Below are 11,014 nucleotides of genomic sequence, written 5' to 3' on the forward strand. Positions count from 1 at the left end.
TAGAAATAAACCATGAACACATTTAGTTTTGACTCATAACCAAGTCCCAAATCTTATTTTCAGAGTTATATAAGTGTACAGAGGCTCTGAGGAGAGAATTCGTTTCTGAACACAAAGATACTTTGATTCTCATAGGCTTAAGAGAAATGAATAGAAATTTGAGCAACATGATATGATTCTCCTCAACTTTTGCTGTGACAAAACAATTATGAGGCTAATTTCTCATTTAATACTTTCTTTTTCTTAATAAGTACATCAGAAATGTACAAAGTGTATGAATTTTGAAAAGTTTGAATTTCTGATTTATGTACTTTTTCTTGCAGAAAATTGCTTGCAATCTACAGGTTTTTTTCTTTATAAGAAAGTGCTTCAGTAAAACACCCACCTACAACCAAGAATATGGGATTCTTTTGTTTCGTAATTTAATAAGATAATCATTCATTTACCTCCTTCCTTATTTATTCAAAAATCTGCACTGGACTTGTGTTATGTATCAGGCTTGTGCTACACGGGACAAACACGATGGTAACAGAGACCACGTGCTCTGGTCCAGTGTGCAGAATACAACACCGGAAGCGTAAGCAGAAACAGCGGGAGCCAAGGGGTTTGGCATTAGTTGGCAAGTGAGTACGGGATGCCCGAGCTTCTGTCCAGTCTCCTCAGTCTCCCCTCCCTCAACGCCATGGTCCTCACCGCCCACATCTGCCCTACCAGCCCCAGGAACCAACCACCTGCAGTCCCACTGTCAGTACCCCTCCCTCCAGCTCATTTCCTCTGCATGTCCCCTGTGTCTCACTCTACACCACTGTCATCAGTCTCTTACAAACATTCCTAATTTCCCCCAGTTTTTCTCGCTGTCATACTTGCCTCGCGAAACCACAAACCTGGTTAAGCCCAACTATCCACCTGTCCCTTACCTTTCCCCAAACACCTGAACCCCGTGAGGGAAAACCACAGAGCCCTAACAACTGGTCTGTTTCCCTCCAGGACCACATCTCAAGCAGGCGCCCAGTCACTCCTGTGGTTCAGCCACCCCTCCCTGTGGGTTTGACTTCCAGGCTCTAAAACAACTTCCCTCCTTCCTCCCTCCCATATTCTCTCTCTCTCTCTCTCTCTCTCTCTCCCCCTTTCCCTCCACCTCCATTCACTCCGCTGCAGATATTCTCTCTAATTCAAAGAGAAACTAGAAACAATTAGATAGGAGCTACCTCATGTGTCTCCCACCCTATAATCAAATCCACCCACCTTCTGTTCCCTCCACAGACACTTTCTGCTGCCCTTCTCAGGGGACCTGCCCTGCCTTATGGAAGGTAGTCCGCCGCACCCCAATTGCTAAGGAACCTGTCACTTTCGCCTTTTCCTGCAGTACCCCTTCCACCCTCCCATACCCCCTCCCTCATCCTCCGGATGAATTGCCCATTTTCATCTCCCTCCCAAACCAGATTCTCAAAGAGCTTTAACTCCCCACCTCAGGCTCTCCTCCATCCTCTCCAGCTGGCTTATCCACCTGCCACCAGGAGTCAGCCTCCTTCAGGGCTCCAGCGACAGCCCCCCTCCACCCAGACATTCAGGTCGGCACAACAAGGTCCCCCACGGATCTGATCAAATTTGAGTGAATATCAACCTGAATAATCAATTAATGAAAAATGACGAAGTCTTTGTAGTTACTTGAAGGCCCAGTTACAAGTTGATCCTCAGAAAATGAAAACCAGAGTTCTTTTTCCTGGAAAGGGACCAACAGTCAGGATTAACCTGGACAAAGGGAATCACACACTTTCAGTTCCATTGCTCCCAGGCCAGGTCCGTGGTGTTTCCCTGCTCATCTTTAGAGAAGAAGGCCTGGTCTCTGGGCCTTCAGAAGGCACAGTGGCAGAAGAGGTAGCGTCCATATCTGCGCACAGGACAGCTCTGTGGGCAGCCGTGCACTTACCCAATCATTCCAATAACTTTCAGTGCTGGTATCATAGTCCCAATCTGAGGGAAAAAAACAGGGCTTGAGAGGTTGATATGTAAGCTTTTGACTCAGCAATACCACATGTAAGAATTTATCATAGTACATGATAAAAGTAACTGTGCACACACACATGTAGACACAGGACTGCTCATTACAGCCTTACTAAGACAAAAATATCAGAACACCATCTTCATACATAAAAAGGGATTCGTTAAATAAAATGTCATCCGTACACATTTTTTATGAAGCTGTTACCAAGACTGAGGTATATTTACATGTATGTCTAGTAGACAAAGTCTACAATATGTTAAGAGAAAACGAAGTTATAAAATGTATATATTGAATAATACACTTTATGAAAAAACGTAGTACCATTTATGTAATAGAGAACGCATATAAGTAAGGTGTGCTCTGGGGCAGGCTCGGGAGAACCCCAAGTCCTCCGGGTGCGGAGAGGCGTGTTGGCGACCTGGCCACAGACAGGGTACCAGCATCTGAGAAGGTGGTGTGTGTACGCGGGTTAGCATCTGTACTTCCGTAGACGTGAGGATGGTGGCTGCCGTGGAAATATATGTGATTATGAAGAATACTTTTATTTCATTCTTCATAAAATTTGTAGTTTTCACTTTTCAAAGAGAAAAGCTAGTACCTGTATATCGATACAGTTCTATATGCTATCGGTGCCACATAGCTTTATATGTAGTACACATATGGTAAATACTACATGATAAACACTATGCAGAAACAAGTTTTTTCCTTTGGAAAAAATACATGTGAATTTATATTCAACTGAACTCTACAGCAAGTTTCCAAACATGATTTAGTACGCATACTGTTTCATCAGAGACTATTACTTACAATTCCTTATGAAATTTTATGTAAAATACAGACTTTTATTTCAAGTCATTCATTTCTTTGACTTTCATTGACTTTCATCAGTATTTTGTAAGTCTCTCTCTCCACACACACACACACACACACACACACACACACACACACACATAATACGGGAAAAGTGGCAAGTATTTAACACATCATGAATGTTTTTGCACAGAGAGTGAATACCAATTGGGACTTTCTCCAAAAACAAAGATTTTGGAGCATGTCGGGAAACTCTGAACTCTCTCATCCATGGTGAGTGGCTACAAGATATTGACAAGCTTTGATTCCCCTGTGAGCCTCCGGAGGTTAATTTACCCATAGATCCACCCAACTGAATAAACACTCTTGGGACTATTTATACAAATCACCACCACAGAAGTAACTCCCACCTCAGCAGTGGCCCAGCCGTGATGCTTATTCCCCACCTGGTCCCGGAGCTGGTCCCTCACTTTCCACTTCCCTGGTGAGGTGACCTGGGAAGAAGGATGCAGGTAAGTTGCAGAGGTCACCCGGTCTGAGGGCAGGGAGGGAGTCACACCCACTAGTCACGTTTGGAGCCCCGGCTCTGAAACCCCTCAATATTGACCCTGACACATTTTTAAACACGAGATTGTGAGGTTTAAAAGAGACAATTCCCTTTCTCTTTTAAAAATGACAGTGAGAGTAGATTTATTTTTATTTTAAAAGTCCTTTTGATAAAAATAAAATAATATTTTTAAAAAATGTATGCCAAATATACCAAATGCAAATACTCAGTTGTTTTGCTCTCCCATTAAATTTTTTTAACATATATTTTTCGTTTTTTTTTTGAAATATAGTTGACATACGATATTATAGTAGTTTCAGATGCACAACAAAGAGATTTGACATTTATTTACATTACTAACTGGTCACCACAATGTTTAGTAACCATACATCACCTTATAAAGTTATTATAATTGACTATATTCCCTGTTCTGTGTATTACATCCCCATGACTTATTTATTTTATAACTGGAAGTTTATCCTTCTTAATTCCTTTCACCTACTTCACTCATTCCCCCACCCCACCCCCTCTGACAACCATCTGTTTGTTCTCTGTGTCTATGAGTCTTTTCTCATTTTGTATTGTTTATTCATTTGTTTTGCTTTGGGCTTTTCTTTTAGATTCCACATATAAATGAGAACACAACATATCTGTCTTTCTCTGTCTGACTTATTTCCCTAAGCATAATACTCTTTATATCCATCCATCCTGTCACAGATGGTGAGATTTCATTCTTCATTCTTTTTTATGGCTGAGTAATATTCCATTATTAATAGTCTGGCATATATAAATATATATATATTTCACATCTTCTTTATCCATTCTTCTGTTGATGGGCACTTAGGTTGCTTCCATATCTTGCCTATTGTAAATAATGCTGTAATGAACACTGGGGTGTGGATATCTCTTACAATTAGAGTTTTCATTTTCTTCAGGTAAATACCCAGAAGTGGAATTGCTGGATCCTATAGTACTTCTATTTTTAATTTTTTGAGGAACCTACATACTGTTTTCAACAGTGGCTGTACCATTTACATACTCACTGACAACACACAAAAGTTTCCTTTTCTCCACATTCAATCCTGAGAGATTTACCAGCCTTTATTTACTGACACGTACATCACTATTTCTTTATTATTTTATTTCTACAATTATAATTTTCCTCTAACCTACGTATAGTTCTGTTTCCGTGGGATTTCTAAAAGGACGGGAAATGTGGGAATGATCAACCTGTCATATTCTAGCATTGTTTTCATTGCTTAGGATTTAGGTTGACAGGATTGAGCTGGTAATAGACAACTCCTCTTAAATAATCGACATTGGTTTGTTGAGGGACTTTCTTTATATCACAGTAATTCCTCTTCTTTTATCTCCATGCCCATCCCCTATCTTACGTGCATATTTATTTATATATGTATTTCTTTGGAAATATGTAGTGGGGTGTGTGTGTGTGTGTGTGTGTGTGTGTGTGTGTGGTATTTTGCTATAGAAATCATTCTATTTCTAACATTCTCCACCTTACTATGTTTTTAGAACTATTTTTTAAAACCTAGTACAATTTTATTTTATTTTTCATTGTAGTATAGTTGCTTTACAATGTTGTGTTAGTTTCTGCCGTACAGCACAGTGAATCAGCTATATGTATATCCCCTCCTTTTTGGATTTCTTTCCCATTTAGTTCACTGCAGAGCACTGAGTAGAGTTCCCTGTGCTATACAGTAGGTCCTCATTAGTTATCTATTTTATACATAGTATAAATAGTGTATATATGTCAATCCCAGACTCCCAGTTCATCCCACCCCCCTTCCCCCCTTTGTATCCATGCATTTGTTCTCTACGTCTGTGTCTATTTCTGCTTTGCAAATAAGTTCATCTATACCATTTTCTAGATTCCACATATATGCAATAATGTACGATATTTGTTTTTCTCTTTCTGATTTACTTCACTCTGTATGGCAGTCTCTAGGTCCATCCACGTCTCTGCAATGGCACAATTTCATTCCTTTTTATGGCTGAGTAATATTCTGTTATATATATGTACCACATCTTCTTTATCCATTCCTCTGTTGATGGACATTTAGGTCGTTTCCATGACCTGGCTATTGTAAGTAGTGCAGCAATGAACATTGGGGTGCATGTGTCTTTTTGAATTATGGTTTCCTCAGGGTATATGCCCAGTAGTGGGATTGCTGGGTCGTATGGTAGTTCTATTTTTAGTTTTTTAAGGAACCTCCATACAGTTCTCCATAGTGGCTGTATCAATCTACATTCCCACCAACAGTGCCAGAGGGTTCCCTTTTCTCCACACCCTCCCCAGCATTTGTTGTTTGTAGATTTTCAGATGATGCCCATTCTAACAGGTGCGAGGTGATGCCTCATTGTAGTTTGACTTGCATTTCTCTAATGATTAGTGATGCTGAGCAGCTTTTCATGTGCCTCTTGGCCACCTGTGTGTCTTCTTTGGAGAAATGTCTGTTTAGCTATTCTGCCCATTTTTGATTTTGGGTTTTTTTTTATATTGAGCTGCTTTAATATGACACATAAACAATGCGTTATCTCAAGTACTTCATAAAATTGCACTATTTTACTTGTCTATTTGCCAGATAAATAAAGGGTAAATCTTTAATTTATCTATGAATTTTGCTGTCGTAGCAACATTGTGATTAAAATCCCTTTCACGTTTTCTCCTTGTGGATGCCTGAGGAGCGTCTTTGAAACAGGTAAATCACTTAGTATTAACAAATTACACAGAAAATCCGGTACAAAATTTATTATTGTTGTTCATCCTTCCCACACATTAAAAAAAAATCCAAACCCAGGCTTCAAATCTGTCTCATAAACAATCGCTTTGCTTTTGCCCAGCGATCTTTCTGCCTGTTGCTGCCATTCTTCCAAATTACTGCACTTCAGAATTTCAGATAATGGGAACTTTGATTGTAAAATGAGTCAATGCAACAAATAAAGAACAATGGAAGACTCGTTGCAAATTTATTTCTAAAGAAGGAGGACATGAATTTTGAATGTTGAAAGGTATTTACAGTTTTTGTGAAAAGGCTTCAGAACATGGAAGCTTAACTCCTTTTCTTAAGTGGTCAATGATTTGAATTAAAAAAGTGGAGCCCAAAATGTTGCACTGCTCTTTCAAAACTTTGCAGAGTGTTTGGTGTGATAGTGGTGTGCTGGGGAGGACAGAAATTGTTGCTGCATGGACCTAATGTCACCCCCGCACAGAATACCTTCAATGGTAACAATAATTGATTTTAGGTCAACTAAGGTTCTCCTGAGCTTTCTATACAATGCACCAGAAGCTAAGTGTCGTCTGTGGATGAGCTCACGGTATTTTCTCTGGCGCCCTGTGAGCTCAATGCCAGTCTCATCCCATTTTACAGATGGAGGTGGAGGCCTGTTTTGGCCCAGGGCTGGTGAGCAGGGACCTGCGGTTGGAGCACAGTGTGTGGCCTTAGCACGGAGCCCTACATGCTGCCAGCACGCCTGACTAATGAATCGATGCACTTTATTCCTTGAACTTCGATTTCAAAGCCAAAATCCTAACGCCTACTTTGGAGAGCTGTTATAATGACTAATTTGTAAAATGTCTGGTGTCATCTGGAATATAAAAGGAGCTCAATAAATTTACTCACTATAATTATTACAAATTTCATCAATTGCTATGACAATTAGTCGTATTGTAGACATAATAGCTGCCACCACAGATAGACTGGGAGTCCTGACCTGACTCAGAAGTGTCACATCCTCTCCCCTTAAACACAAATGACTTCTCCCTCAGAAAGTGTGCTGTAACGTCAAAAAGAAATCAATCTACAGTGTTGCCCACAATCCTTTGCTTTTAATGGGCTCTTCATTTCATTACGTATTATGATAATTCTGCTAATTCGCCCTTCAGTAAACTATAATGTGAAAACTCAATAGAAGAAAGTATTGTTTGCTTTAGCAAAAATTAGCCCCTGGCATACAACCAGACACAAAAAACTATCTATTTGGCATGAGATTTGCAAACAAGTTTTCCTAATACTAATTCTCAGACTCTGTATTAGAGCCCCTTCTACTTTATTGAAAGTAGTTCTGATCTGCCGTGAGTATAACTCCTACTCAGTTATGGCTGGAGCTCACAGAGGCAGCCTGTTCCGTAAGAGCTGATAAGCTTATAAGCAGAACACCAACCCCCGTAGGATTTTGTTAATTTGGAGATCGTTAACGTTCTTTAATTGCCTGATAATATTTTTTGAACTAATTTTAAGAATTACCTTTTAAAAATCATTTTTTCCCCATTTCCTTGGTTAAGATGGTGGAAAAAACAGAAAGGACTGAGCTACACTTTTCTTGAGCTAGTTTTTCAGATGTTGCATTACTTCGAAGCACGGTTATTTCTCAACACGCTCTGTACGCGCCGAGTAGGAATGTGTTAAGGTGAGTGTGGGGGAGTGCCACTTTACTGCCCTAGAGGGTTTTTGTTGTTGTGGGTTTGTTTCCTTTTGTATCTTTTTATAATTGCCTAAGTCCAGCTGAAAAAGCATAAGATATATGGTTGTAGATCATAGTGCACAACTCTGTCCTGTGGGCAAATATTGCCCAAAGTACAAACAAATGAGACGTCTTTTATCAGAAAAAAATACATAACTATAAAATGGCTAACACATTTGCTCTGTAAATTGAGAATAGAAATTCAGGATAAATTCAGGCTGGTTTCAAGAAATCCTCCTCCCACTGTTAGCTCTTTCCCTCGTTCTGTGGCCGTCTGTAAACACCTTTAGGCTGGTACTTATTAAACATGATCTTGTGTTAGCGTAAATTGTGCACACACACTCACATGCACACACACTCACATGCACAGATGCACATACATACACAGTCACATGCCCTGGAAGTGAAGACAGGCCAGGAGGTGAGGACAGACTGGGTCTGGCAGTGTCATCAAAGGCTCGTCCTAAAGGAACCCCGACCACTTCTGCCAACACTCAGTGTCCATAGTTGGTCCTGTGGCCCCTCCCCGCTCGGGTGGGCACCGGCCCTGTGCCCTGACCGGCAGGGGCAGTGACCAGTTCCAAAGTCGCCCAGGTGTGCGGCACAGCTTCGCATGCTTTGAAAGGCCGAACGGGCTCCTGCACGTCCCAGGACAGCAGGACGGCCCCTCAGACCCCGGAGATGGAAGCCCGACTTGGCATCCAGAGGTTTCACGCTGCTGCCTCTTGTTCAGGTCCTGCTGCGGCAGCTCTCGGCCTGCAGACCTGGATCTGCTTCTTAAGGAGAAGGTTCCCTTCCCTCCTCTCTGTGCATCTGGACAGGACCAAACTCACTGCCTTGAGCACCCTCAGACGGAGAAGCACCCAGGTAATTCTATTTGTAGAAATGAAACTTCTTAGAGCAGCACATAATTTATCACCGGGTAACACCTTCATGTCCTTTATCCTCATTGGACGTAAGCTTCTCACATTGCCGCACAGAAGTTCTGTGGCCAATGAGTAACTCAAATTACACAAAGTTGGATTAACAAAGGATGTTCCTCTGTTTTCATCATTGGATTAAGAGCAGTATGAAAAGCAAAACCAAAGTACTAGATGCCCCGTCTTCTCTCTGGGGCCGTTAATAAGATTTCTTTTATTAAATCATGAAATGTGCTTTAAGTCTCAAGAAGAAAACATCACAATTATTAACCTGCATACAATATATATTTTAAATTCTAAGTGAAATGTCTAGGTTGTCTGTGTAGATAGAGATAATATGAAGATAAATGTTCTTGCATTTAGACTTTGAGTTTTCTCAAAAAAGAAAATTCTGAATTGCAAAATTATTTCTCCTATGAATCATTGATATATTTATTGTGTGATATATAACAGATCCGTATATAAATATAGTTTCACCAGAAAAATAATGTAAAAATATTTTGGGCTTGAATTTTCCCTTCAGATTTTAATAAGAAAATGTGTCATTATCACTTTAAAATTTTTATATGAAGATGACAGTTGAGTTTCAAAGAAAGGTATTTTTAGACAAATGAAAAACGTTCAACAGAAAATTTAATATAAAAACAGAATTATTATAGCTATTGTGTAAAGTGCATTTTAAAAGCATTTTATTATATCAAACAAAGTAGTTAAAGTTCTGTCTGAATCTCTTAGAAACGCTCCTTTAAAATGTTCTGACTACCAGTATTACGGGATGTTTTTGAACGATCCATTCTGTGCACTAGAATTATTTCCATTGTTCTGCTACGCTGCGGCAACACCAGCGCATTGGCTGTAAGAGACAGACCTGTCCTTTCACTGTTTCCGCTCTTACTGCAATCCCTGCCCCTGGCGTTAGCTGACAATGAGAGACTTTTCTCCTCTTTCTACTCAGTACATAAAACACGGAGAGAGGGCTGACTGGCCTCTAATCTAGTGACGGGCACAGAGGTTCTTGGATTGACTAAGATATTAGAGTCTGTGACTTCAAGGTGCTTCTTAAAGTCCAGGGTCGGGACGGGCGAGTGGAGAGCCAGATGCAGTGAGCTCGGCGTGTGGTGGGGTGCACCTCTCAGGCTGCCCGTCTCTCCTTCCGGGTGTCTGAAGGGATAACGCCCCCTCCTCTTGCCTGTAGAACGGAAACCTCACACCCGCTGAACAGCCACCCCCTGTCATCCCATCCCAGGGCCCTGGGGCCTCCGTTCTACTCTCTGCTCCTGTGAGTGTGACCCTCAAGGCACCTCATGTAAGTGAATAGTGCAGGATTTGCCCTTTTGTGATGGCCTGTTTCACCTGGCATAGTGTCCCCAGGTTCATCCAAAGTGTTCTGTACATCAGGATTTCCTTCCTTTTTAAGGCTACGTTATGTTCCTTTGTACGTATGTGTATGTACCGCGTTTTTATCCATCCATCCATCCATCATCCACCCATCCATCCATCCACTCATCCATCCATCCATGGACACTTGGGTTGTTTCCACTTCTTGGCTACTGTGAATAATGCTGCAGTGAACATGGGGCTGTAGTAGCTCTTCCCGATGCTGATCTAAATTCTCTTGGATACATTATACAGGTGTGGGCTCTGGAAGTTAGGCTAGCCATGTACTATTTAATGAATAGATGCTCATATGGTATTTGTCACAAACTTCTTTTTAGTTTAAATTTTTTCCTTAAAAATGGTTGTAATGATAATAATCAAAATCAGTACAATTTGTAGTACTCCAATCTAACAATATTTGCCTCTTCAATATTAATTTTATTTTCGGCCATATCACTTGTGCTTTTTTTTTTACCTATGATTTCTGTGATTCCATTACTGTCTTTTTTAAGCCAGCTTTCTGTTGCCATTAATTTTGTTGTATCATTATTTTGTATTTTATCTCTTTTCTGAAACATCACTTGTTATTCAATATTATGAGAGTACAGAAAGTTGGCTAAAATTAATTACTATCTCTACAGTAAAAATCTCAGTAAAATAGTATGTCACTGCTTGAAAACTGATCATGTGAATTTTTCCAAATTTCAATCCTGGTAATACCTTATCATGCTGTGTGGTCAAGTGCTGGACAAATACTATTTGAATTTATTCACAGCAGCAAAGAAGGATATTTCAGTCCATTTCTCCTTGCACCCTTCCTTCTTTATACAACACTCTTTGTGCTATGACTAAGAATACACTGTTTGAGCAAAG

This window comes from Stenella coeruleoalba, assembly GCF_951394435.1.
Source record: "Stenella coeruleoalba genome assembly, chromosome: 13".
NCBI lineage: Eukaryota > Metazoa > Chordata > Mammalia > Artiodactyla > Delphinidae > Stenella > Stenella coeruleoalba.